Here is a 27,724-nt window from a genome sequence, read left to right as displayed (position 1 = left end):
GTGTTTGATGGAATACGGATAAAATTACGTTTTTTTGACACTTGTGAAAACTAATGTGACCATGCAGCTGATTTTTTCAGTGGGCCTATAAGGCACGTCAAGCATTGGTGGTTCAGTGGTAGAATTCTCGCCTCCCACGCGGGAGACCTGGGTCCGATTCCCAGCCAATGCATGTTTGCTTCTTACAATATTCAAAATAGTCTCTGCACAAAAAGTGCATGTTTGTGTGAAGGCAAAAAGCTCATTTCTGGTGATGTTAACTGCTTGATTTCAGTCACGCATGTTAGTTCCATTTTGATTTTTGGTGCACTAGGCAGCCCAGAGGCTGTGATCCCTGTTTGATGGAGAAGAGGATAAAATTACCATATGTTGACACTTGTGAAAACATAATGTGGCCATGCAGAATGATTTTTTTCAGTGGGGCAAATTTCAAGGCACGTCAAGCATTGGTGGTTCTGGTAGAATTCTAGCCTGCTCGCGGGAGACCCGGGTCCCAACTACCGGCAAATGCACCTTCTCTTTGCCACTATTGGAAGTAGTCCTGCACAAAAGGGCATTTTTGTGTGAAGGCAAACAACTATTTCTGGTAATGTAAAGTTCTACATTTCACCATTCATTGTAGCTAAATTTTAATTGTGGTGCACTAGGCACGTCAAGAGACTGTGATCCTGTTTAAAGAGGATACGGAAAAAAATTACCGTTTTTCTGACACTTGTGAAAACATAATGTGGCCATGCAGACTGATTTTTTTCGGTGGTGGAACTTGAATCTTATCCAGCGTTGGTGGGTGGTAGAATTCTCGCCCCCACGCGGGAGACCTGGGTCCGATTCCCAGCCAATGCATGCTTGCTTTATTACAATCGAAACTAGTCTCTGCACAAAAAGGGCATTAGTGGTGAAGGCAAACAGTTCATTTCTGGTGGATGTAACTTCTTGATTTCAGTCATGCATGTTAGCTCCATTTTGATTTTTGGGTTGCACTAGGCAGCCCAGAGGCTGTGATCCCTGTTTGATGAAAGAGGATAAAATTACCATTATGTGACACTTGTGAAAACATAATGGCCATGCAGACTGATTTTTTTTCAGTGGGGCATATCAGGCACGTCAAGCATTGGTGGTTCAGTGGTAGAATTCTCGCCTGCCACGCGGAGACCGGGTCCGATTCCGGCTAATGCAGCTTTCCTTATCACTATTCGGAAATGTCCTTGCACAGAAGGGGCATTTTGTGTGAAGGCAAACAACTAATTTCTGGTAATGTAACTTCTACATTTCAGCCATTCATGTTACTAAATTTGATTGTTGTTGCACTAGGCACGTCAAGAGACTGTGATCCGTGTTTGATGGAATACGGATAAAATTACCGTTTTTCTGACACTTGTGAAAACATAATGTGACCATGCAGACTGATTTTTTTCAGTGGGGCATATTAAGGCACGTCAAGCATTGGTGGTTCAGTGGTAGAATTCTCGCCTGCCACGCGGGAGACCCGGGTCCGATTCCCGGCTAATGCAGCTTCCTTTATCACTATTCGGAAAATGTCCTTGCACAGAGGGGCATGTTGTGTGAAGGCAAACAACTAATTTCGGTTGTTAACTTCTACATTTCAGCCATTCATGTTAGCTAAATTTTGATTGTTGGTGCACTAGGCACGTCAAGAGACTGTGATCCGTGTTTGATGGAATACGGATAAAATTACCGTTTTCTCTGACACTTGTGAAAACATAATGTGACCATGCAGACTGATTTTTTTCAGTGGGGCATATAAGCACGTCAAGCATTGGTGGTTCAGTGGTAGAATTCTCGCCTCCCACGCGGGAGACCGGGGTCCGATTCCCAGCCAATGCATGTTTGCTTCATTACAATTCAAACTAGTCTCTGCACAAAAGGGCATGTTTCTGTGAAGGCAAAAAGCTCATTTCTGGTGATGTTAACTGCTTGATTTCAGTCATGCATTTTAGTTCCATTTTGATTTTTGGTGCACTAGGCAGCCCAAGGGCTGTGATCCCTGTTTGATGGAAAGATGATAAAATACCATTTTGTTGACACTTGTGAAAACATAATGTGGCCATGCAGAATGATTTTTTCAGTGGGGCAATTCAAGGCACGTCAAGCATTGGTGGTTCAGTGGTAGAATTCTCGCCTGCCTCGCGGGAGACCCGGGTCCAACTACCGGCAAATGCAGCCTTCCTTTGCCACTATTCGGAATAGTCCTTGCACAAAAGGGGCATTTTTGTGTGAGGCAAACAACTAATTTCTGGTATGTTAAGTTCTACATTTCAGCCATTCATTGTAGCTACATTTTAATTGTTGGTGCACTAGGCACGTCAAGAGACTGTGATCCGTGTTTAAAGGGATACGGAAAAAATTACCGTTTTTCTGACACTTGTGAAAACATAATGTGGCCATGCAGACTGATTTTTTTCGGTGGTGGAACTTGAATCCTATCCAGCGTTGGTGGTTCAGTGTGTAGAATTCTCGCCTCCCACGCGGGAGACCTGGTGTCCGATTCCCAGCCAATGCATGCTTGCATTATTACATTCGAAACTAGTCTCTGCACAAAAAGGGCATGTATGTGTGAAGGCAAACAGTTCATTTCTGGTGATGTTAACTTCTTGATTTCAGTCATGCATGTTAGCTCCATTTTGATTTTTGGTGCACTAGGCAGCCCAAGAGGCTGTGATCCCTGTTTGATGAAAAGAGGATAAAATTACCATTATGTTGACACTTGTGAAAACATAATGTGGCCAGCAGACTGATTTTTTTCAGTGGGGCATATCAAGGCACGTCAAGCATTGGTGGTTCAGTGGTAGAATTCTCGCCTGCCACGCGGGAGACCCGGGTCCGATTCCCGGCTAATGCAGCTTTCTTTATCACTATTCGGAAAATGTCCTTGCACAGAAGGGGCATGTTTGTGTGAAGGCAAACAACTAATTTCTGGTAATGTTAACTTCTACATTTCAGCCATTCATGTTAGCTAAATTTTGATTGTTGGTGCACTAGGCACGTCAGAGACTGTGATCCGTGTTTGATGGAATACGGATAAAATTACCGTTTTTCTGACACTTGTGAAAACATAATGTGACCATGCAGACTGATTTTTTTCAGTGGGGCATATAAGGCACGTCAAGCATTGGTGGTTCAGTGGTAGAATTCTCGCCTGCCACGCGGGAGACCCGGGTCCGATTCCGGCTAATGCAGCTTCCTTTATCACTATTCGGAAAAAGTCCTTGCACAGAAGGGGCATGTTTGTGTGAAGGCAAACAACTAATTTCTGGTAATGTTAACTTCTACATTTCAGCCATTCATGTTAGCTAAATTTTGATTGTTGGTGCACTAGGCACGTCAAGAGACTGTGATCCGTGTTTGATGGAATACGGAAAAAATTACCGTTTTTCTGACACTGTGAAAACATATGTGGCCATGCAGACTGATTTTTTTCGGTGGGGGAATTGAAACTTATCCAGCGTTGGTGGTTCAGTGGTAGAATTCTCGCCTCCCACGCGGGAGACCTGGGTCCGATTCCCAGCCAATGCATGTTTGCTTCATTACAATTCAAACTAGTCTCTGCACAAAAAGGGCATGTTTCTGTGAAGGCAAAAGCTCATTTCTGGTGATGTTAACTGCTTGATTTCAGTCATGCATGTTAGTTCCATTTTGATTTTTGGTGCACTAGGCAGCCCAAGAGGCTGTGATCCCTGTTGATGGAAAGAGGATAAAATTACCATTATGTTGACACTTGTGAAAACATAATGTGGCCATGCAGAATGATTTTTTCAGTGGGGCAATTGAAGGCACGTCAAGCATTGGTGGTTCAGTGGTAGAATTCCCGCCTGCCTCGCGGGAGACCCGGGTCCAACTACCGGCAAATGCAGCCTTCCTTTGCCACTATTCGGAAGTAGTCCTTGCACAAAAGGGGCATTGTGTGAAGGCAAACAACTAATTTCTGGTAATGTTAAGTTCTACATTTCAGCCATTCATGTAGCTAAATTTTAATTGTTGGTGCACTAGGCACGTCAAGAGACTGTGATCCGTGTTTAAAGGGATACGGAAAAATTACCGTTTTTCTGACACTTGTGAAAACATAATGTGGCCATGCAGACTGATTTTTTTCGGTGGTGGAACTTGAATCTTATCCAGGTTGTGGTTCAGTGGTAGAATTCGCGCCTGACACGCGGGAGACCCGGGTCCGATTCCCGCTAATGCAGCTTTTCCTTTATCACTATTCGGAAAATGTCCTTGCAAGAAGGGGCATGTTGTGTGAAGGCAAACAACTAATTTCTGGTAATGTTAACTTCTACATTTCAGCCATTCATGTTAGCTAATTTTGATTGTTGGTGCACTAGGCACTTCAAGAGACTGTGATCCGTGTTTGATGGAATACGGATAAAATTACCGTTTTTCTGACACTTGTGAAAACATAATGTGGACCATGCAGACTGATTTTTTTCAGTGGGGCATGTTAAGGCACGTCAAGCATTGGTGGTTCAGTGGTAGAATTCTCGCCTGCCACGCGGGAGAACCCGGTTCCGATTCCCGGCTAATGCAGCTTTCCTTTATCACTATTCGGAAAAAGTCCTTTCACAGAAGGGGCATGTTGTGTGAAGGCAAACAACTAATTTCTGGTAATGTTAACTTCTACATTTCAGCCATTCATGTTAGCTAAATTTTGATTGTTGGTGCACTAGGCACGTCAAGAGACTGTGATCCGTGTTTGATGGAATACGGAAAAAATTACCGTTTTTCTGACACTTGTGAAAACATAATGTGGCCATGCAGACTGATTTTTTCGGTGGTGGAATTGAACCGCATCCAGCGTTGGTGGTTCAGTGGTAGAATTCTCGCCTCCACTCGGAGACCTGGGTCCGATTCCCAGCCAATGCATGTTTGCTTTATTACAATACGAAACTAGTCTCTGCACAAAAAGGGCATGTATGTGTGAAGGCAAACAGTTCATTTCTGGTGATGTTAACTTCTTGATTTCGGTCATGCATGTTAGCTCCATTTTGATTTTTGGTGCACTAGGCAGCCCAAGAGGCTGTGATCCTTGTTTGATGGAAAATGGATAAAATTACCATTATGCTGACACTTGTGAAAACATAATGTGGCCATGCAGACTGATTTTTTTCAGTGGGGCATATCAAGGCACGTCAAGCATTGGTGGTTCAGTGGTAGAATTCTCGCCTCCCACGCGGGAGACCTGGGTCAGATTCCCAGCCAATGCATGTTTGCTTTATTACAATTCAAAACTAGTCTCTGCACAAAAAGGGCATGGTTGTGTGAAGGCAAAAAGCTCATTTCTGGTGATGTTAACTTCTAGATTTCAGTCATGCATGTTAGCTCCATTTTGATTTTTGGTGCACTAGGCAGCCCAAGAGGCTGTGATCCCTGTTTGATGGAAAGAGGATAAAATTACCATTATGTTGACACTTGTGAAAAACATAATGTGGCCATGCAGACTGATTTTTTCGGTGGTGGAACTTGAACCTTATCCAGCGTTGGTGGTTCAGTGGTAGAATTCTCGCCTCCCACGCGGGAGACCTGGGTCCGATTCCCAGCCAATGCATGTTTGCTTCATTACAATTCAAAACTAGTCTCTGCACAAAAAGGGCATGTTTGTGTGAAGGCAAAAAGCTCATTTCTGGTGATGTTAACTGCTTGATTTCAGTCATGCATGTTAGTTCCATTTTGATTTTTGGTGCACTAGGCAGCCCAAGAGGCTGTGATCCCTGTTTGATGGAAAGAGGATAAAATTACCATTATGTTGACACTTGTGAAAAACATAATGTGGCCATGCAGAATGATTTTTTTCAGTGGGGCAATTCAAGGCACGTCAAGCATTGGTGGTTCATTGGTAGAATTCTCTTCTGCCTCGCGGGAGACCCGGGTCAACTACCGGTAAATGCAGCTTCCTTTGCCACTATTCGGAAGTAGTCCTTGCACAAAAGGGGCATTTTTGTGTGAAGGCAAACAACTAATTTCTGGTAATGTTAAGTTCTACATTTCAGCCATTCATTGTAGCTAAATTTTAATTGTTGGTGCACTAGGCACGTCAAGGGTTTTCTAGCTCTTTTTTACATACTCGAGTGCAGTCTCTCTCCTACTCTCCCCTACTATCTCCTATTTTTGTCTACTTTGTTGTGTGGAGACTTTCTTTCTCTCTCCCACCTGCCTGCTGTTTTCCTGGGAAACTTTCGAAATGGAATTGATCATGCGGTCACTCAGCGCTATTGGAAAGTTTTTCTCACCCAAGTGCGCTTCACCGGGTGGAACATACGCTGCGGGCTACGCTCGCGATTCTTGGGAGAATTGGCGAGCGGTCTGCTTGGATGTTCTGAACGTGGGAGCTGTAGAAGATTTGTGGATAATTGGAATTCTGCTGGGAGGTTTTATGGGACTTGGAATCTTCCTGAATCATCGTGAAATTGGTAGGGCAGCAGCCACTAAATTTGCCTCAATGCTGTCTGGGGAATTAAAAAGGGTTTGAATGTATGGACGAGGAGCTGAAGGTTTTACATCAGAGGGCTGATCAGACCGGTGAACTGTCTCATAACATCTCAGACCGGGCTGTGGAAGCGCAGAGATGGATGGATGCCATCGGGGCTCAGTCAGTGGACCTGCTTTGTGCAACCACCGGACTGACAATGAAGATAGGGGAACTGTCAAAAACAATACATAAATTGGATGCATGGATGACGCTGAGGATGAGAGAATTTGATGGACACAGATTCGGACAAACACCACCGAATCGACCTAAATTGGATTAAACTAACTGTCCTTTTTTGCACCCCCCCCCCCACCCCTTCACCCGTTCGGGAAAACAACCTGCAGCTGGCCTCTCCTCCTGTGCTGTCTTTTCTCCCAAGGACAAGGCCAAACTGAACTGAACTCTCTGTAACAACAACACAGACAGTCTGCCGCCTCACACCTTATCACACACACACACACACACACACACACACACACACACACACACATACTCACATACACACCCGTCCCTATCCTTACCCCCCTCCAAACTGACTGCCTCGGGGACCTTCTTTTTGTGTTTCTTCACCCCCCACCCCAGTCACCTCAAATAATCCTTCATGTAACCACATGTACTGTGTGTTGTCCTGTGCATCATTGTATTACTTTGTGTTATTGTATTCTTATTTTTTCTCCTTCATATGCTGTATCGGATGCTGGTAACTTTAATTTCCTTGCGGGAGTCATCCCAAAGGGATTAATAAAGCTAAGTCTAAGTCTAAGTCTAAGTCTAAGAGACTGTGATCCGTGTTTAAAGGGATACGGAAAAAATTACCGTTTTTCTGACACTTGTGAAAACATAATGTGGCCATGCAGACATATTTTTTTCGGTGGTGGAACTTGAATCTTATCCAGCGTTGGTGGTTCAGTGGTAGAATTCTCGCCTCCCACGCGGGAGACCTGGGTCCGATTCCCAGCCAATGCATGCTTGCTTTATTACAATTCGAAACTAGTCTCTGCACAAAAAGGGCATGTATGTGTGAAGGCAAACAGTTCATTTCTGGTGATGTTAACTTCTTGATTTCGGTAATGCATGTTAGCTCCGTTTTGATTTTTGGTGCACTAGGCAGCCCAAGAGGCTGTGATCCCTGTTTGATGAAAAGAGGATAAAATTACCATTATGTTGACACTTGTGAAAACATAATGTGGCCATGCAGACTGATTTTTTTCAGTGGGGCATATCAAGGCACGTCAAGCATTGGTGGTTCAGTGGTAGAATTCTCGCCTGCCACGCGGGAGACCCGGGTCCGATTCCCGGCTAATGCAGCTTTCCTTTATCACTATTCGGAAAATGTCCTTGCACAGAAGGGGCATGTTTGTGTGAAGGCAAACAACTAATTTCTGGTAATGTTAACTTCTACATTTCAGCCATTCATGTTAGCTAAATTTTGATTGTTGGTGCACTAGGCACGTCAAGAGACTGTAATCCGTGTTTGATGGAATACGGATAAAATAACCGTTTTTCTGACACTTGTGAAAACATAATGTGACCATGCAGACTGATTTTTTTCAGTGGGGCATATTAAGGCACGTCAAGCATTGGTGGTTCAGTGGTAGAATTCTCGCCTGCCACGCGGGAGACCCGGGTCCGATTCCCGGCTAATGCAGCTTTCCTTTATCACTATTTGGAAAAAGTCCTTTCACAGAAGGGGCATGTTTGTGTGAAGGCAAACAACTAATTTCTGGTAATGTTAACTTCTACATTTCAGCCATTCATGTTAGCTAAATTTTGATTGTTGGTGCACTAGGCACGTCAAGAGACTGTGATCCGTGTTTGATGGAATACGGAAAAAATTACCGTTTTTTTGACACTTGTGAAAACATAATGTGGCCATGCAGACTGATTTTTTTCGGTGGTGGAATTTGAACCGCATCCAGCGTTGGTGGTTCAGTGGTAGAATTCTCGCCTCCCACGCGGGAGACCTGGGTCCGATTCCCAGCCAATGCATGTTTGCTTTATTACAATACGAAACTAGTCTCTGCACAAAAAGGGCATGTATGTGTGAAGGCAAACAGTTCATTTCTGGTGATGTTAACTTCTTGATTTCGGTCATGCATGTTAGCTTCATTTTGATTTTTGGTGCACTAGGCAGCCCAAGAGGCTGTGATCCCTGTTTGATGGAAAATGGATAAAATTACCATTATGCTGACACTTGTGAAAACATAATGTGGCCATGCAGACTGATTTTTTTCAGTGGGGCATATCAAGGCACGTCAAGCATTGGTGGTTCAGTGGTAGAATTCTCGCCTCCCACGCGGGAGACCTGGGTCAGATTCCCAGCCAATGCATGTTTGCTTTATTACAATTCAAAACTAGTCTCTGCACAAAAGGGCATGTTGTGTGAAGGCAAAAAGCTCATTTCTGGTGATGTTAACTGCTTGATTTCAGTCATGCATGTTAGTTCCATTTTGATTTTTGGTGCACTAGGCAGCCCAAGAGGCTGTGATCCCTGTTTGATGGAAAGAGGATAAAATTACCATTATGTTGACACTTGTGAAAACATAATGTGGCCATGCAGAATGATTTTTTTCAGTGGGGCAATTCAAGGCACGTCAAGCATTGGTGGTTCAGTGGTAGAATTCTCGCCTGCCTCGCGGGAGACCCGGGTCCAACTACCGGCAAATGCAGCCTTCCTTTGCCACTATTCGGAAGTAGTCCTTGCACAAAAGGGGCATTTTTGTGTGAAGGCAAACAACTAATTTCTGGTAATGTTAAGTTCTACATTTCAGCCATTCATTGTAGCTAAATTTTAATTGTTGGTGCACTAGGCACGTCAAGAGACTGTGATCCGTGTTTAAAGGGATACGGAAAAATTACCGTTTTTCTGACACTTGTGAAAACATAATGTGGCCATGCAGACTGATTTTTTTCGGTGGTGGAACTTGAATCTTATCCAGCGTTGGTGGTTCAGTGGTAGAATTCTCGCCTCCCACGCGGGAGACCTGGGTCCGATTCCCAGCCAATGCATGCTTGCTTTATTACAATTCGAAACTAGTCTCTGCACAAAAGGGCATGTATGTGTGAAGGCAAACAGTTCATTTCTGGTGATGTTAACTTCTTGATTTCAGTCATGCATGTTAGCTCCATTTTGATTTTTGGTGCACTAGGCAGCCCAAGAGGCTGTGATCCCTGTTTGATGAAAAGAGGATAAAATTACCATTATGTTGACACTTGTGAAAACATAATGTGGCCATGCAGACTGATTTTTTTCAGTGGGGCATATCAAGGCACGTCAAGCATTGGTGGTTCAGTGGTAGAATTCTCGCCTGCCACGCGGGAGACCCGGGTCCGATTCCCGGCTAATGCAGCTTTCCTTTATCACTATTCGGAAAATGTCCTTGCACAGAAGGGGCATGTTTGTGTGAAGGCAAACAACTAATTTCTGGTAATGTTAACTTCTACATTTCAGCCATTCATGTTAGCTAAATTTTGATTGTTGGTGCACTAGGCACGTCAAGAGACTGTGATCCGTGTTTGATGGAATACGGATAAAATTACCGTTTTTCTGACACTTGTGAAAACATAATGTGACCATGCAGACTGATTTTTTTCAGTGGGGCATATTAAGGCACGTCAAGCATTGGTGGTTCAGTGGTAGAATTCTCGCCTGCCACGCGGGAGACCCGGGTCCGATTCCCGGCTAATGCAGCTTTCCTTTATCACTATTCGGAAAAAGTCCTTGCACAGAAGGGGCATGTTTGTGTGAAGGCAAACAACTAATTTCTGGTAATGTTAACTTCTACATTTCAGCCATTCATGTTAGCTAAATTTTGATTGTTGGTGCACTAGGCACGTCAAGAGACTGTGATCCGTGTTTGATGGAATACGGAAAAAATTACCGTTTTTCTGACACTTGTGAAAACATAATGTGGCCATGCAGACTGATTTTTTTCGGTGGTGGAACTTGAACCTTATCCAGCGTTGGTGGTTCAGTGGTAGAATTCTCGCCTCCCACGCGGGAGACCTGGGTCCGATTCCCAGCCAATGCATGTTTGCTTCATTACAATTCAAAACTAGTCTCTGCACAAAAAGGGCATGTTTCTGTGAAGGCAAAAAGCTCATTTCTGGTGATGTTAACTGCTTGATTTCAGTCATGCATGTTAGTTCCATTTTGATTTTTGGTGCACTAGGCAGCCCAAGAGGCTGTGATCCCTGTTTGATGGAAAATGGATAAAATTACCATTATGCTGACACTTGTGAAAACAGAATGTGGCCATGCAGACTGATTTTTTTCAGTGGGGCATATCAAGGCACATCAAGCATTGGTGGTTCAGTGGTAGAATTCTCGCCTCCCACGCGGGAGACCTGGGTCAGATTCCCAGCCAATGCATGTTTGCTTTATTACAATTCAAAACTAGTCTCTGCACAAAAAGGGCATGGTTGTGTGAAGGCAAAAAGCTCATTTCTGGTGATGTTAACTTCTAGATTTCAGTCATGCATGTTAGCTCCATTTTGATTTTTGGTGCACTAGGCAGCCCAAGAGGCTGTGATCCCTGTTTGATGGAAAGAGGATAAAATTACCATTATGTTGACACTTGTGAAAACATAATGTGGCCATGCAGACTGATTTTTTTCGGTGGTGGAACTTGAACCTTATCCAGCGTTGGTGGTTCAGTGGTAGAATTCTCGCCTCCCACGCGGGAGACCTGGGTCCGATTCCCAGCCAATGCATGTTTGCTTCATTACAATTCGAAACTAGTCTCTGCACAAAAAGGGCATGTATGTGTGAAGGCAAACAGTTCATTTCTGGTGATGTTAACTTCTTGATTTCAGTCATGCATGTAAGCTCCATTTTGATTTTTGGTGCACTAGGCAGCCCATGAGGCTGTGATCCCTGTTTGATGGAAAGAGGATAAAATTACCATTATGTTGACACTTGTGAAAACATAATGTGGCCATGCAGACTGATTTTTTTCGGTGGTGGAATTTGAACCGCATCCAGCGTTGGTGGTTTAGTGGTACAATCCTCGCCTCCCACGCGGGAGACCGGGGTCCGATTCCCGGCTAATGCAGCTTTCCTTTATCACTATTCGGAAGTAGTCCTTGCACAAAAGGGGCATGTTTGTGTGAAGGCAAACAACTAATTTCTGGTAATGGTAACTTTTACATTTCAGTCATGCATGTTAATTGATTTTTGATTGTTGGTGCACTAGGCAGCCCAAGACGCTGTGATCCCTGTTTGATGGAAAATGGATAAAATTAACATTTTGCGGACACTTGTGAAAACATAATGTGGCCATGCAGACTGATTTTTTTCAGTGGGGCATATTAAGGCAAGTCAAGCATTGGTGGTTCAGTGGTAGAATTCTCGCCTGCCACGCGCCAGACCCGGGTCCGATTCACGGCTAATGCAGCTTTCCTTTATCACTATTCCGAAAAAATCCTTGCACAGAAGGGGCATGTTTGTGTGAAGGCAAACAACTAATTTCTGGTAATGTTAACTTCTACATTTCAGCCATTCATGTTAGCTAAATTTTGATTGTTGGTGCACTAGGCACGTCAAGAGACTGTGATCCGTGTTTGATGGAATACGGAAAAAATTACCGTTTTTCTGACACTTGTGAAAACATAATGTGGCCATGCAGACTGATTTTTTTCGGTGGTGGAATTTGAACCGCATCCAGCATTGGTGGTTCAGTGGTAGAATTCTCGCCTCCCACGCGGGAGACCTGGGTCCGATTCCCAGCCAATGCATGTTTGCTTTATTACAATACGAAACTAGTCTCTGCACAAAAAGGGCATGTATGTGTGAAGGCAAACAGTTCATTTCTGGTGATGTTAACTTCTTGATTTCGGTCATGCATGTTAGCTCCATTTTGATTTTTGGTGCACTAGGCAGCCCAAGAGGCTGTGATCCCTGTTTGATGGAAAATGGATAAAATTACAATTATGCTGACACTTGTGAAAACATAATGTGGCCATGCAGACTGATTTTTTTCAGTGGGGCATATCAAGGCACGTCAAGCATTGGTGGTTCAGTGGTAGAATTCTCGCCTGCCACGCGGGAGACCTGGGTCCGATTCCCAGCCAATGCATGTTTGCTTTATTACAATTCAAAACTAGTCTCTGCACAAAAAGGGCATGTTTGTGTGAAGGCAAAAAGCTCATTTCTGGTGATGTTAACTTCTAGATTTCAGTCATGCATGTTAGCTCCATTTTGATTTTTGGTGCACTAGGCAGCCCAAGAGGCTGTGATCCCTGTTTGATGGAAAGAGGATAAAATTACCATTATGTTGACACTTGTGAAAACATAATGTGGCCATGCAGACTGATTTTTTTCAGTGGGGCATATCAAGGCACGTCAAGCATTGGTGGTTCAGTGGTAGAATTCTCGCCTGCCACGCGGGAGACCCGGGTCCGATTCCCGGCTAATGCAGCTTTCCTTTATCACTATTCGGAAAAAGTCCTTGCACAGAAGGGGCATGTTTGTGTGAAGGCAAACAACTAATTTCTGGTAATGTTAACATCTACATTTCAGCCATTCATGTTAGCTAAATTTTGATTGTTGGTGCACTAGGCACGTCAAGAGACTGTGATCCGTGTTTGATGGAATACGGATAAAATTACCGTTTTTCTGACACTTGTGAAAACATAATGTGGCCATGCAGACTGATTTTTTTCGGTGGTGGAATTTGAACCGCATCCAGCGTTGGTGGTTCAGTGGTAGAGTTCTCGCCTCCCACGCGGGAGACCTGGGTCCGATTCCCAGCCAATGCATGTTTGCTTTATTACAATACGAAACTAGTCTCTGCACAAAAAGGGCATGTATGTGTGAAGGCAAACAGTTCATTTCTGGTGATGTTAACTTCTTGATTTCGGTCATGCATGTTAGCTCCATTTTGATTTTTGGTGCACTAGGCAGCCCAAGAGGCTGTGATCCCTGTTTGATGGAAAATGGATAAAATTACCATTATGCTGACACTTGTGAAAACATAATGTGGCCATGCAGACTGATTTTTTTCAGTGGGGCATATCAAGGCACGTCAAGCATTGGTGGTTCAGTGGTAGAATTCTCGCCTGCCTCGCGGGAGACCCGGGTCCAATTACCGGCAAATGCAGCCTTCCTTTACCACTATTCGGAAGTAGTCATTGCACAAAAGGGGCATTTTTGTGTGAAGGCAAACAACTAATTTCTGGTAATGTTAAGTTCTACATTTCAGCCATTCATTGTAGCTAAATTTTAATTGTTGGTGCACTAGGCAGCCCAAGAGGCTGTGATCCCTGTTTGATGTTAAATGGATAAAATTACCATTATGCTGACACTTGTGAAAACATATTGTGGCCATGCAGACTGATTTTTTTCAGTGGGGCAATTCAAGGCGAACCAAGCATTGGTGGTTCAGTGGTAGAATTCTCGCCTGCCATGCGGGAGACCCGGGTCTGATTCCCGGCTAATGCAGCTTTCCTTTACCACTGTTCGGAAGTAGTCCTTGCACAAAAGGGGCATTTTTGTGTGAAGGCAAACAACTAATTTCTGGTAATGTTAACATCTACCTTTCAACCATTCATTGTAGCTAAATTTTAATTGTTGGTGCACTAGGCACGTCAAGAGACTGTGATCCGTGTTTGATGGAATATGGATAAACTTACCGTTTTGCTGTTACTTGTGAAAACATAATGTGGCCATGCAGACTGATTTTTTTCAGTGGGGCACTTCACGGCATGTCAAGCATTGGTGGTTCAGTGGTAGAGTTCTCGCCTGCCACGCGGGAGACCCGGGTCCGATTTCTGGCTAATGCACCTTTCCTTTACCACTATTCGGAAATAGTCCTTGCACAAAAGGGGCATTTTTGTGTGAAGGCAAACAACTAATTTCTGGTAATGTTAACTTCTACCTTTCAGCCATTCATTGTAGCTAAATTTTGATTGTTGGTGCACTAGGCACGTCAAGAGACTGTGATCCGTGTTTGATGGAATATGGATAAACTTACCGTTTTTCTGACACTTGTGAAAACACAATGTGGCCATGTAGACTGATTTTTTTCAGTGGGGCACTTCACGGCATGTCAAGCATTGGTGGTTCAGTGGTAGAATTCTCGCCTGCCACGCGGGAGACCCGGGTCCGATTCCTGGCTAATGCAGCTTTCCTTTACCACTATTCGGAAATAGTCCTTGCACAAAAGGGGCATGTTTGTGTGATGTTTTTTTTTTTTTTCTATTTTTGTTATTGCCACTCTTCATTCTAACCCCAACCGGCCCGTCAGACACCGCCTACCAAGAGCCTGGGTCTGACCGAGGTTTCTGCCTAAAAGGAAGTTTTTCCTCGCCACTGTTGCTTGCTTTGGAGGAAACTACTAGAACTGTTGGGTCCTTGTAAATTCTGGAGTGTAGTCTATCTGTAAAGTGTCTTGAGATAACTCTTGTTATGAATTGATACTATAAATAAAATTGAATTGAATTGAATTGAAGGCAAACAACTAATTTCTGGTAATGTTAACTTCTACATTTCAGCCATTCATGTTAGCTAAATTTTGATTGTTGGTGCACTAGGCACGTCAAGAGACTGTGATCCGTGTTTGATGGAATACGGATAAAATTCCCGTTTTTCTGACACTTGTGAAAACATAATGTCGCCATGCAGACTGATTTTTTTCGGTGGTGGAACTTGAACCTTATCCAGCGTTGGTGGTTCAGTGGTAGAATTCTCGCCTTCCACGTGGGAGACCTGGGTCCTATTCCCAGCCAATGCATGTTTGCTTTATTACAATTTGAAACTAGTCTCTGCACAAAAAGGGCATGTATGTGTGAAGGCAAACAGTTCATTTCTGGTGATGTTAACTTCTTGATTTCAGTCATTCATGTTAGCTCCATTTTGATTTTTGGTGCACTAGGCAGCCCAAGAGGCTGTGATCCGTGTTGACACTTGTGAAAACATAATGTGGCCATGCAGACTAATTTTTTCCAGTGGTGCAATTCAAAGTACGTCAAGCATTGGTGGTTCAGTGGTAGAATTCTGCCTGCCACGCGGGAGACCCTGGTCCGATTCCCGGCTAATGCAGCTTTCCTTTACTAATATTCGGGATTAGCCCTGGCACGAAACGGGCATGTTTGTGTGAAGGCAAAAAGATTACTTCTGGTAATGTTAACCTCTAGATTTCAGTCATGCATGTTAGCTCGGTTTTTGTTGTTGGTGCACTAGGCAGCCCAAGAGGATAGGATCCGTGTTTGATGGAATATAGATAAAATTACCTTTTTTACCAAACCAATGACACGTCACAGTATACCACTTTGCAGATGTGCCTTCAAAAACAATATTGTGTTTCCTCATAGGTACTGGAAGCCACCAATCTCCACCAATGTATTTCTTATCAATCTTAGTCACAAGATTTGCAGTGAACGTTGTATTGTCCAGCAGAAAGGCAACAGGTGTGTTACTTTCGTAGCAGTGCAAGCATTTTGCCCAGGTTTGATTTCCATTTACAGGTTTTTAAAGCCATGGTGGAAAACCGGTGCTGTTGCCGTTTTGTCTCTGTTGCTGGGAGCCGTGTGTGAGTGATAGGGGGCGGGGCTGAGCGGAAAGTAAGAGAGGAGACCCAAACACAAGCACGGCTTTTCAGAAGGAACGGGTCATTTAATGCAAAATTAACCCGTATCAATATAAACAACATTGCTTTGTTTGTGGAGAGACAGCAGATTACAGACGTCTGTTCGAGAGCAGCAGAAAACCCTAGTCGACCCAGTCCAAACCATCGCGGTAAGCCTCACTGGGTTTCCAAACTAAAATGTTAAGAGGCAACTTGGTAGACTCCTAACCAATATTTATATATGTACTCACAATGCCTGTTTTAAAACACCAGCCAATCACAAGTGTTACATGTGAATAATCAATGTGTGAGTAATCAAGAAGCTCACAATAAAAGATAGTTGCAAGTAAGCTGTTGGAACCTTGGTTCCTTGTATTATGAAACTTATTGCCGCCTGTCTTGGCAGGACTCCCTGGAAGTAGAATTACTGTAGCTCAATGGGATTGTTCCTGGTTAAATAAAAATAAAATTCATCTCTAATAATTCCAAACATTCCTCTCTTCATTACCGACATACTGGAAGTCGGCCATGTTTATTGGATGCTCTCCAGTTATTGTTGTTTGGTAGATTAACATTACATTTTCCTACTTTGGGGACTTTTCATTTCATATTCTTTGTCTGACATTTTCTATTCCTTGTTTGTCTTTTCTGTGACTGCATGTGGTTTTAAATCTGTTGGAGTTTCTTCAGACTAATAGCAAAGACACTGATGATGTCATCCAAATGAAACATAAAGGACAGCAACCTGTTTCCAGAGGACACTAAAGAATGATGGAGCAGCAGGAAACAGAGCAGCTCAAATAGCAAACAGCTGATTTATTCATCTGACTCGAGATAGAATAACGCCAATGATTGACTTGTTTTAAATGTCTGGGAATGTGGAACAGCTCCATGCTAACACCTGAAATAAAACAAGGCCACATGATGATTATTGGGGACTTGATTTGATGGATTTATTCTTCCTGTTGTTTCTCTGTTTAAACTCCTAATTTAAAGGTAAAGTCAGCGTCCACTAAAGGTTGTGTTGTTGCTGCTGACAGACTCAGATTATTATTCCAAGTGTGTAACAACATTATGGGAGGGATCCCTCTAGAGATAGACCTTTTAGTTAAAGAGGAACATCTTTTTAATTTAGATCCTTTAGTTTCCAACCAGACCAGAGTGGTGATTGTAGGAACAGTGGAAAGATGAACCAAGACGGCTTTTCATATCTATATTTTCCTTTTCTATTGACTATATTTGAGTTTGTTATTAACAGAAATCAACCTGTCAACAAGAAGCTTCTTCATTCACAAACAAGAGAAGGCCTGTTTCCAGCCAGACTATGAATTGATTCATGAAATCCCTGTTATGGTTATGTAGTCAGTCCCATATGGTCTAGTGGTTAGGATTCCTGGTTTTTACCCTGGTGGCCTGGGTTCAACTCCCGGTATGGCAATCAATGAAGGTCTCTAGCAAGATAAGTAAGATCTGTGTTGGTCTTGCATAAAATCATAGATGTAGTCATTTACGTACTACTTGTCATTAATAGAGGAAAAAAGGAACAACCCCAGGTTTATCTGTAGCCAGGCTGACGGAAGGTTGCAGCTGTGTTGAATCAAGTATTCCCATAGCTTTAAGAAGTAACAACTTTATGAGCTTCTTCAATGATAAAGTTATAACTATTAGAATTGCATTGACTTATCTCTAAACTCAGAAACCTTAGAAAGAGCTGTAAAACCAGATATATGTTTGGACTGCTATACTTTACTTGATGTTTATCAATTTAATTCAGTTATTTCTTCATCCAAACCATCAACCTGCCTCTTAGACCCCATCCCGACTAGATCAGATCGATCTCAGTTGGTACATGTTAACGATGAATCCTCCATGCACGCCAAAGTTAGTCATGGAGTCCCACAAGGATCTGCGCTCGGTCCAATCCTGTTCACTTTAACTATGCTTCCTTTAGGCAATATTATCAGGAAGCACTCCATAAACTTTTATTGTTATGCAGACAATACTCAATTATATCTGTCGATCAAGCCGGATGAAGCTAATCAGTTAGCTAAACTTCAAATGTGCCTTCAGTATATTAAAACCTGGATGACCTGTAATTTTCTAATGTTAAATTCAGATTAAACTGAAGTTATTGTTCTGGGCCCCAAGCACCTCCGTGACGCATTATCCAAAGAGATAGTTACTCTGGATGGCATCACCCTGGCCTCCAGCACCACTGTGAGGAATCTTGGAGTTATCTTTGATCAGGAAATGTCGTTTAATTCCCATATAAAGCAAATTTGCAATAGTGCAAAAGAATAGGAGAATTAAATGTGTACTCTTAAACATCAGATCTCTCTCTTCTAAAGGTGTAATAGTAAATTAATTAATATCAGATTCTAATATTGATTTATTTTGTCTTACTGAAACCTGGCTATTGAAGTCCCGTCCATGCAACCGATGGATATGATCAAAACTTGTATACAGCCCAACCACTTACCAATCACATCACTGGAAAGTCAGCATTACTACAGGGTTCTGACAGGGCAGTGGATGTCGATTTTTAAAAATGAACAGTAAACTGCCAGAACATGACTTGCCACTTTTCATGGGCTGTCAACAACTTTTCCAGCAGTTATATCATGATTCATCTCCCCATGGAAATCAGGTTGAGGGTCAGAATCTCTTGATTCATCACCCTTTCAGAGAGTCTAACTTTGTGTCACCAGCAAAAAAGAGTTAGCAGAGGATGGTTTCGATCCATCAACCTCTGGGTTAGGGGCCCAGCACACTTCTACTGCACCACTCTGCTTAAAATCACCCCAGAGGGGACTTAAACCCACAATCCCCGGCTTAGGAGGCCAGTGCCTTATCCGTTAGGCCACTGGGGCTTTACGTCATCAAAGCTCACCAGTTCAGGATGAATACATATACAGTTCTGGAGACATAATGAAACAGTAACCTTGACCTTTGACCTCCAAAATCGAAATCAGTTCATCCGCAACTCCAAGTGGTTATGTATGCCAAATTTAAAGTGCTTCCTTCTAGGCGTTCAGAGATATTGCATTCACAAGAATTGGATTGACAGAAGAGGCGCAGCGTTTGGCCAAAACGGGCGGAGGAGGGTGTATATCCGCAGACATGGCACCCCTTCTCTATTCTGCTTCTTTTCATAGTCGTCAGATTCATTAACCATATAGTCAATAATATAATTAAACTAGACGGAGGCAGGGCAGTATTGCCCGATCCAGCAGGGTAGAGTTCTAGCCCGACCAGGCTCCTCTCTGTTCCCTGTCTCTCTTAGTTACGCTGTAATAGTTTTAGACTGCCGGGGGACTTCCTTTGACACACTGAGCTTCTCTCTCTTTTATCTTTCCATTTGTGTACATCCATGTCCCAGAAATGCTTGTTACTAACCTAGCTGTGGCGAATCATTCCCTGGAGAACTTATGTTCTTTTTCCCCCAGCATGTTTCCTTGGATTAGGGAAGCTCCAAAATCATGTTTGCAGCTGTTGCCGTGGTCCTGCTAAACATCATGCGATGCCCTGTTACATCCTGCCAGGCCAAATCAACAGTTATTTCACTGCGCTTTTCATTAAAGAGCAGGTCTAGACCATACTCTGTGATTTTATTTACAGAAACCCAACAATTCCCATTAAGAGCAAGCACTAGGTGACAAAGGCAAGGAAAAACTTCCTTTCGAGTAGAACCCTGGTGCCTCACCGTGGTGGGCTTGATGCGCAAAAACAAGCCCGAGCTGCCAAGTCCAAGTTTGCCTTTACGCCCGTCGCCACTCTTGTGTCCTATGTGCCCAAGAAGCACAGGAACGTGGTGCTGCTGAGCACGCTGCCCACGGGGGATGCACGTTCTGGCAGGCAAGCCAAACCCGACATCATCCTCAACTACAACCACACCAAGGGAGGAGTGGACAACCTGGAAAAGCTCTTGGGCACGGACAGTTGCCGCAGAAAGACGGCGCGCTGGCCCCTCGCCGTGTTCCACAATATCCTAGATGTGTCTGCCTAAAACGCCTTTGTGCTGTGGCGAGAGCTCAGGCCCGAGTGGATGCGCGGCAAGCTCAACAAGAGGAGAGCGGTCCTCGAGCAGTTGGGAAGGGCGCTTGTGAATTCGCTCATCGAGAGCATGGAGGCGTCCGCCACACTTGTCAAAGCCGTCGTCACAGCGAGGAGGTCCTGTGGCGGTGGCATTGGCGGCATTGGCGGCATTGGCGGCAGCGGTGGCAGCGGCACAGTCACAAGGGGCCTAGAGGAGGACGGGGATTCTGAACCGGACACACCGATGGTGCACACGAAAAGGAAGCGGTGGCTGCAAGAGATACATCTGCGGGAGCTGCATGCAAGCCTACTACTGTGCTGACTTGTGTTTGCCCGTAGCCTCTTGGCCCGCGTGGACAAGGCCTCGAACAAACCTTGAATCTGTGTTTGAGAAACATATATATACACACACACACACACACACACACCCCTGGGTCCCAGGGACCCGAATGGCAAGGCTGAGGCATCAAGGGTAGGAGAAAGATGACATCGAAGGATGAGGGTGCCACGGCAGTTGTGGGACGTGCATATAATGGCATGAAAAATAAAACAGGGGGTCTCTGAAACCAGAAGGATGAGGCCACGATGGCATTTGACATGGAATGAACGCGGTGTCTGGGGACCCAGAACGGCAGGCTATTACAAAAGGTCACATAAGCTAAACATGTCCCTGTGACACAAAGGACAATACAAGGGTTAACCCTCTGAGCCCGAGACACTCGCCCACGAGTAAAAACGTACCTCTGATTCATAGTTTAATAACTTTTGAACCATACAAGCGATTTACTCACTTTTGGTTTCGTTTGAATCCTGACGTTTCCGGCTTTACGGCGGTCTTTTCCGTGTCTTTCTAGCCTCTAGAGGGGATTTTCTATCCAGCCTAGAACTTCAGCCTCTTTGGGCTTTAAATCCATACTGTTATATCCAAGATTGGTCCACTTTATATCCATAATTCATCGCGTTTTGGCTCATTTTATGCCGCTTATCGCTCTTCCGTCTCTCTCTCTGTCTGTCCTGTGTATTTTTCAGGAAGTACATGCCCATATATGGGAGATAAAAGCACCCCTCTTGTATGGAAGGCCAGAGGGGACAAAAATGCCTATAGACTCTATGGAAGGCAAAATAATGCAATATGTAGACACATATTTGCTTGTATAACATTGCTGTGGGTTTAATATCAATAAATATGACATTATTATGTTATTATTGGCATAAGTAAATGTCATGAGAGCAAAACGTCAGGACTTTTTTTGAAAAAATGCATGTATTTTGTCAACTGTATAAGTTATAATGATTATTTCTTCACAGTGTGACTCCCAAGACATATGAGAAGTGTTTTAGAAAGGAAAATGGCTTAGGTTTTACTTATATCAATACATATCTGGAAGATTCATTTATTTATTTATTTATTCATCTTTAAGGCCCTACAACCATTTTTAACATGCAAGTGACCTCACTGCAACCCAAATATTCCAATAACCCAGTTTGTCCTAAAAAAAATGATGTTCATCTCTTGACTGTAGACAACAGGGTTGATGTTTTACAAGCTTTTTTATAAAATAAATCCAGACGGAAATTAAACTGTAAAAATGGCCTCAGGGCCCAGAGCGTTAAATGATACAACAGTGTCTGAAAGTGTGCAGGCTTGCCAAAGTGTACAACTCATCCTGGCAGCAAGCAAAATGTGCACCTTTACAGGGACTTGAACCTTGGACCCTCAGATTAAAAGTCTGATGCTCTACCAACTGAGCTACCCAGGCTTCTAATATCAGCTCTTCATGCGGAAGCACTATACGTAATTCGAGCAAAAGCCCTCGTGACAGGAAAAAATCCATCAGATGACTTGCCATCCAAGCAGGGAGATCAGCACAGAGATTTGGGTGCTATCAAGATGGGTGTAGGTTTCCCATTGTTCAATTAGACGTACCACCAACATTGAAAACAGAGGTCTGTGGAAAAAACAATCTCCTGAACTGTAAATTGAGGTGCAAGTAAATGAAGAAGATTAAGCTGTTGCCATGGAAGGAAAAATCCACCAGATGACTTGCCATCCAAGCATGGAGATCAGCACTTCATACATATCCCACAATGAAGCTGTCGCCCTACCAAGGACTTGAGCTGTGGTATTCTTTTTCACTCAAAACGTTGATAACCTAATTCAAACAGCACGACTCCAGATGAGTAAACTTTATTGCTGGTGGGTGCAAAAAAACAACTCTCCCTCTTGTTCCGCTTCTATAATCTTAGCCCTTGTGATAGGAAAAATGCACCAGATGACCTTCTATCCAAGCAGGGAGATGAGTACAGAGATTTGGGTGCTAGAAAGATGGATGTAGGTTGCCCATTGTTCATTTAGACGTACGAGGAACATTGTTATGATACAAACCTGCTTGAAAAACAGCCACAATTCTTTTTAAAGACATATGCATGTAACACAAGGATATGGCAGTGGCTGAAGCATTCAGGCATACTTCAAAAACTTTTCCAGCAGTTGTATCATGATTCATCTCACCATGGAAATCAGGCTAAGGGTCATAATCTCTTGATGCATCACTCTTTCAGAGTGTCTACCATAATGTCACCAGCAAAGCCAAGTTAGCAGAGGATCGTTTCGATGCATCGACCTCCGTGGTTATGGACCAATCACACTTCCACTGCAGCATTCCACCCCACACAGGGCTTAAACCAACAATCCCTGGCTTAGGAGGCCAATGCTTTATCCAATAGGCCACTGGCCTATTAAAACAGTAACCTTATAAACAGTAACCTTGACCTTTGACCTCCAAAGTCGAAATCAGTTTATCTGCGACTCCGAGTGGTTATATATTTAAAATTGAAAGTGCTTCCCTTCTAGGCATTCAGAGATATTGCATTCACATTCACATTGACATTGAACCTTTGACCTCCAAAATCTCATCAATTGATTTTCATTGCGAGTTCATGTGAATGTTTTTGCAAAATTTGAAGAAAGTCCCTCCAGGGAGTCCTGTGTTATCACATTCATAAGAATGTGAAGTGCATACGTATGCAGAGATAGTAGGACGAACCAAAAGCATAATACTTCTAGCAACAGCTGGCGCTGAGACATAACAAGAGACAAAAAGAGGTGGGGGAGACAGAGTCAAGCCATGAGAGAATAGAGAACTACAGACAAAAGATGTGAAATAGTGCCAAGTGTGACCAGAAGAATTGGGAAAAAAACTAGAACTATAAAGGACAACGATTTTTTCAAGAAATCTTTATCGTGCTCACATTGGCCCTCATTTATGAAACATGCGTACTACCTAAAACAAGTGTAAGACGGGCGTACAGCGATTCCTACGCAAAGTTCGGCATTTATCATTTTGAACGTGAGCGTATGCTGCGAAAATATCTCACGTCTGGTCTGACCTTGTGTCTGCGCAAGTTTACGCAGACACCGTCATCACATTTAAGAGTAAACTTAAAACTCTCCTCTTTGATAAAGCTTATAGTTAGGGAGTCGCAGAGTTCGTTGCCCGGCTCTTACTCACGAAAAAAACACGAGTAAACTTAAAAAGCACCGCATAAACTTTGCTACTGTGCGTGTATTTAAATATGGGTACACATGTAGGGTGACGAGATTGCAATATAAGCCTTAGAGATGAGCCGGATACTCGGTACGGATAAAGCACTTCTGCCGAGTACGAGTGTTATACGAGTAATACGAGTCAATATCTGTGCTCAGATTAAATAAAAATTCTCATTGGGTAGCTGACTGTGTCTGCATTCTGAGATAGGCTAGTCAAACCACTCCTCCCCTACACTATTCTGTATATATATTATAGGCTAGTCACAGCGCAGGTCACTTGATATAATACAAGCAAATACATAAGGCCCCACCCAGCAGTTTTGTGATAAGTGGCGTGCAACTGTACGTCAATGATCAAGCTTGTTGCTGTGACCAAGAAACCACCAGTAAAATAACTGATACATCATCAGTTCCAAAATCTTGGATGCTAAATATTTGAAATCAAAGTCAGAATCCAATTAACATGTAAGAACAATACAATGCACGTCCAGCTTCTACATTTCCGCATGAGTCAGCTTCCCCAATTTCTGAGTAACAGGAAAATAGCCTGATAAGCATACATGTGCAGGTCAACCTCATAAAGCCATAAAGCAAATGCTTGTGGCTTAAAGATCAAGCTGCCGCTTATAAAATCTCAGCCAGGTGCACTCTCTGTGGCGCAATAGGTCAGTGCCATCGGCTGTTAACCGAAAGGATGGTGGTTCAAGTCCACCCAGGGACGTTTGCTGCTTAAATAATCTGGAGTGAGCCAAACCTGGGATTTATCATCCTGCAGAAGACCATAGAGCAGCCCAAAGATATCCCAAGTGGCCTTATGTCTATCAGAAAGTACAGTTCTGCAAATCATGTGCATATAAATCTTTACGGCCATTGGTATGCAGGTCACTTGATGTAATACAAGCAAACACATGAGGCCTAACCCAACAGTTTTGTGATACGTGGCGTGCAACTGTATGGCAATGATCAAGCTTGTTGCTGTGACTAAGAAACCACCAGCAAAATGACTGATACATCATCAGTCAGCTATTGCACCCCCACTGCTGCTGTGTGTGGACTGTGGCTGCTGCATCAGTGAGGGGTCCAGCAAGCTGGAGATAAGGTTTGTAGAGTGGCCAGACCTCCACATACGGCTAGACATCTGGTACTTCATGTGAAGGCTGGCTGTCGGGTGTACCACTGACGCTCATTCCCTCTACCCCACCTTCATGAGCTGTCTCTCTGCCTGCATATTTGAGTGGGATGCAGGAGACACCTCTCTGTTGTGGCGGGCTCAGGCAGGAGGGTGGGCCAGTGATCATGACTGATCGTGCGGTAGATGCAAAAATCGGAAGGTTGGTGGTTCGATCCCCGCCCCTGCAGTCACTGTCAAAGTGTCCTTGGGCAAGACGCTGAACCCTGAGTTACCCCTGGTGCTGCGCATCGGAGTGTGAATGTGTATGAATGTTTATCTGATGAGCAGGCATTTTTCAATAAAGTATTGGCTTTTGCCTTGCGAAAGTTTTGTTCCAGTGACATCAACAAGCGTACCGTTAGTTACGGACCCTGTGTGTGTCACGATGTGGAGAACTTTTACATTATACTATCACTTTTTACAGACAAAATCAAGTCTGTGTTTTGGTAACAATATTTTGTATGAAATGTTTACTTTTGTCAAATGATATCGGAAAGCTGAATCGGTCAGTGGAGCCCTGAAAAGACCCCATGCCAATCTACCAGACCATAGCCTTTCAAGTCAGTCACAAATCCAAGCTGTATTTTCTTTTTACCAAAATTCAATTTCCAATTTCCAATAGTGTTTCGTCCAATATAATCAGACAGCTCAATCTGGTAGTGGAGCCATAAAAACACCACATGCCAAACAAACTACTAAACCATTGCCTTTCGAGTCACTGACTGATCACATTTACTTGATGGAAAATTGTTATTATGATGTTTTTACGTAGCTCGTTGGTCTAGGGTTGAGATTCTCTCTTAGGGTTAGAGAGGTCCCGGATGAGACTGCTTTGCATAGAAGTGGAAGTATGGATTTAATAATATGGTTTATTTATTGAGTGTGATGGACAAGAGAGTGTCACCTATGTGGCAAATTCATCAGGATATTTCTATTACTTTTTACTGGCAAAATCAAGTCTGTGTTTTGGTAAAAATATTTTGTGTCAAATATTACCTGTTGTCAAATGATATCGGAAAGCTGAATCGGGGCAGTGGAGCCGTGAAAAGACCCCATGATAATCTACTTGACCATAGCCTTTCAAGTAAGTGACAAATCTAAGATGAATTTCCGTTTTACCAATATTCAATTTTCAATTTTGGCAAAAGTAGTCTCGTCCAATAGATGGTGGAAACTAGGCTTTTCTGCTGTCACTTTTGACCGAAAAATTCAAGTTTGAATGTTGGTAAAATGTTTTGCTTCAAAAGTAGTCTTTCTTCCAATATAATCAGAAAGCTCAATCTGGCAGTGGAGCCAAAAAAAACCTACATGCCAAACAAACTACTTAACAATTGCCTTTTGAGTCACTGACTGATCACATTTACTTGATGGAAAATTGCTAAGTTGATGCTTTTTACGTGGCTCGTTGGTCTAGTGGTATGATTCTTGCTTTGGGTGTGAGAGGTCCGGGGTTCAACTGCTGGACAAGCCCTGAAGGCAGGAGCTATTACAACCCTAATCTCTAATTTAAAATTCAGTTTATTGGTATATTAACCCAGATTAGGAGCAAGATAAATTGTATTAGAGCATGTTGGCAATTTTTCATTTCCTGCTTCAACTGCACGCAACAGAAAAAACTGGGAAAAAATATGAGGGACAAACGAGCAGGACATGGCTCTCCTTGTTCATTGGTCTAGGTTTATGATTCTCGCTTAGGGTGCGATAGGTCCTGGATGAGACTACTTTGCCTAGAAGTGAAGGCATGGATTGAATAATCTGATTTATTTATTGAATGTGATGGAAAAGAGAGTGTCATCGGCGAGACAAATTCATCACAATACTACTATCACTGTATCAAATACTTCCTGTTGTCAAATGATATCGGAAAGCTGAATCCGGCAGTGAAGTCATGGAGTCATGCTTCAGTTCCTTGATTGAACATTTCTAGAACTCTGTTTTATGAGGCCCGTAGGTGTAGGGGTATGATTCTCGCTAGAAAGCTAATCTGAGTTGATTACAGTTACAAAATTTGCAGGTTCCTTACAATTCTGCTGTCATGTTTGATAAAAAAATTAAAGTTAAAATGTTTGTAAAAGGTTTTGTGTCAAAAGGGGTCTGTCATAAAATATAATCAGAAAGCTCAATCTAGCAGTGGAGCCAAAAAACACTACATGCCAAATAAACTACTTAACAATTGCCTTTTGAGACAATGACCAGTCACATTTACTTGATGGAAAATTGCTAATAAGGTGTTTTTAAGTGGCTTGTTGGTCTAGCGGTATGATTCTTACTTTGAGTGCGAGAGGTTGTGGGTTCAACTCTCACACAAGCCCTGAAGGCAGGAGCTGTTACAAACCTAATCCGTAATTTACTGTCCAGTTTATCGTTAATTTAACACACATGACAAGGAAGCAAAATTGTAGTACAGCATGTTGGCAATTTGGATGATACCGCTTTGCCTAGAAGTAAACGCATGGATTGAATAATCTGGTTTATTTATTGAGTGTGATGGAAAAGAGAGTGTCATCGGCGTGGCAAATTCATCACAATACTACTATCACTTTTTACTGACAAAATCATGTCTGTGTTTTGGTAAAAATATTTTGTGTCAAATGTTTCCTGTTGTCAAATGATATCAGAAACCTGAATTGGGCAGTGGAGCCATGAAAAGACCCCACAACAATCTACCTGACCATAGCCTTTCAAGTCAGTGACAAATCCAAGCTGCATTTCCTTTTTAAGCTGCTTTCCTTTATACCAAAATTCAAGTTCCAATTTTGGCAAAAGTAGTCTGTCGTCCAATAGATGGTGGAAACTAAGCTTATCTGCTGTCACTTTTGACCGAAAAATTCAAGTTTGAATGTTGGTAAAATGTTTTGCTTCAAAAGTAGTCTTTCGGCCAATATAATCGGACAGCTCAATCTGGCAGTGGAGCCATA

The 27,724-nt window shown here is 43.0% G+C and overlaps 13 non-coding genes across 13 annotated transcripts; all 13 read left to right on the top strand.

Annotated features, from left to right (window-relative positions):
- The first annotated feature begins 101 nt into the window (after positions 1 to 101).
- Positions 102 to 172, top strand: trnag-ccc (transfer RNA glycine (anticodon CCC)). The gene has a single exon. It is a non-coding gene; the product is annotated as a tRNA-Gly (tRNA).
- Positions 173 to 1,440: 1,268 nt separating this feature from the next.
- trnag-gcc (transfer RNA glycine (anticodon GCC)) lies at positions 1,441 to 1,511 on the top strand. The gene has a single exon. It is a non-coding gene; the product is annotated as a tRNA-Gly (tRNA).
- A 1,278-nt stretch (positions 1,512 to 2,789) lies between these two features.
- On the top strand, positions 2,790 to 2,860 carry trnag-gcc (transfer RNA glycine (anticodon GCC)). The gene has a single exon. It is a non-coding gene; the product is annotated as a tRNA-Gly (tRNA).
- Positions 2,861 to 4,473: 1,613 nt separating this feature from the next.
- On the top strand, positions 4,474 to 4,545 carry trnag-gcc (transfer RNA glycine (anticodon GCC)). Its single transcript has one exon. It is a non-coding gene; the product is annotated as a tRNA-Gly (tRNA).
- Positions 4,546 to 7,720: 3,175 nt separating this feature from the next.
- On the top strand, positions 7,721 to 7,791 carry trnag-gcc (transfer RNA glycine (anticodon GCC)). Its single transcript has one exon. It is a non-coding gene; the product is annotated as a tRNA-Gly (tRNA).
- A 270-nt stretch (positions 7,792 to 8,061) lies between these two features.
- Positions 8,062 to 8,132, top strand: trnag-gcc (transfer RNA glycine (anticodon GCC)). The gene has a single exon. It is a non-coding gene; the product is annotated as a tRNA-Gly (tRNA).
- A 1,630-nt stretch (positions 8,133 to 9,762) lies between these two features.
- trnag-gcc (transfer RNA glycine (anticodon GCC)) lies at positions 9,763 to 9,833 on the top strand. The gene has a single exon. It is a non-coding gene; the product is annotated as a tRNA-Gly (tRNA).
- A 270-nt stretch (positions 9,834 to 10,103) lies between these two features.
- On the top strand, positions 10,104 to 10,174 carry trnag-gcc (transfer RNA glycine (anticodon GCC)). Its single transcript has one exon. It is a non-coding gene; the product is annotated as a tRNA-Gly (tRNA).
- Positions 10,175 to 12,149: 1,975 nt separating this feature from the next.
- Positions 12,150 to 12,220, top strand: trnag-ccc (transfer RNA glycine (anticodon CCC)). The gene has a single exon. It is a non-coding gene; the product is annotated as a tRNA-Gly (tRNA).
- A 270-nt stretch (positions 12,221 to 12,490) lies between these two features.
- Positions 12,491 to 12,561, top strand: trnag-gcc (transfer RNA glycine (anticodon GCC)). The gene has a single exon. It is a non-coding gene; the product is annotated as a tRNA-Gly (tRNA).
- Positions 12,562 to 12,831: 270 nt separating this feature from the next.
- Positions 12,832 to 12,902, top strand: trnag-gcc (transfer RNA glycine (anticodon GCC)). Its single transcript has one exon. It is a non-coding gene; the product is annotated as a tRNA-Gly (tRNA).
- A 952-nt stretch (positions 12,903 to 13,854) lies between these two features.
- trnag-gcc (transfer RNA glycine (anticodon GCC)) lies at positions 13,855 to 13,925 on the top strand. Its single transcript has one exon. It is a non-coding gene; the product is annotated as a tRNA-Gly (tRNA).
- A 611-nt stretch (positions 13,926 to 14,536) lies between these two features.
- On the top strand, positions 14,537 to 14,607 carry trnag-gcc (transfer RNA glycine (anticodon GCC)). Its single transcript has one exon. It is a non-coding gene; the product is annotated as a tRNA-Gly (tRNA).
- The last annotated feature ends 13,117 nt before the right edge of the window (positions 14,608 to 27,724 follow it).

The sequence above is a fragment of the Etheostoma spectabile genome, unplaced genomic scaffold (assembly GCF_008692095.1).
Source record: "Etheostoma spectabile isolate EspeVRDwgs_2016 unplaced genomic scaffold, UIUC_Espe_1.0 scaffold00018858, whole genome shotgun sequence".
Classification (NCBI taxonomy): domain Eukaryota; kingdom Metazoa; phylum Chordata; class Actinopteri; order Perciformes; family Percidae; genus Etheostoma; species Etheostoma spectabile.
This window is presented reverse-complemented; position numbering and strand designations above follow the sequence as displayed.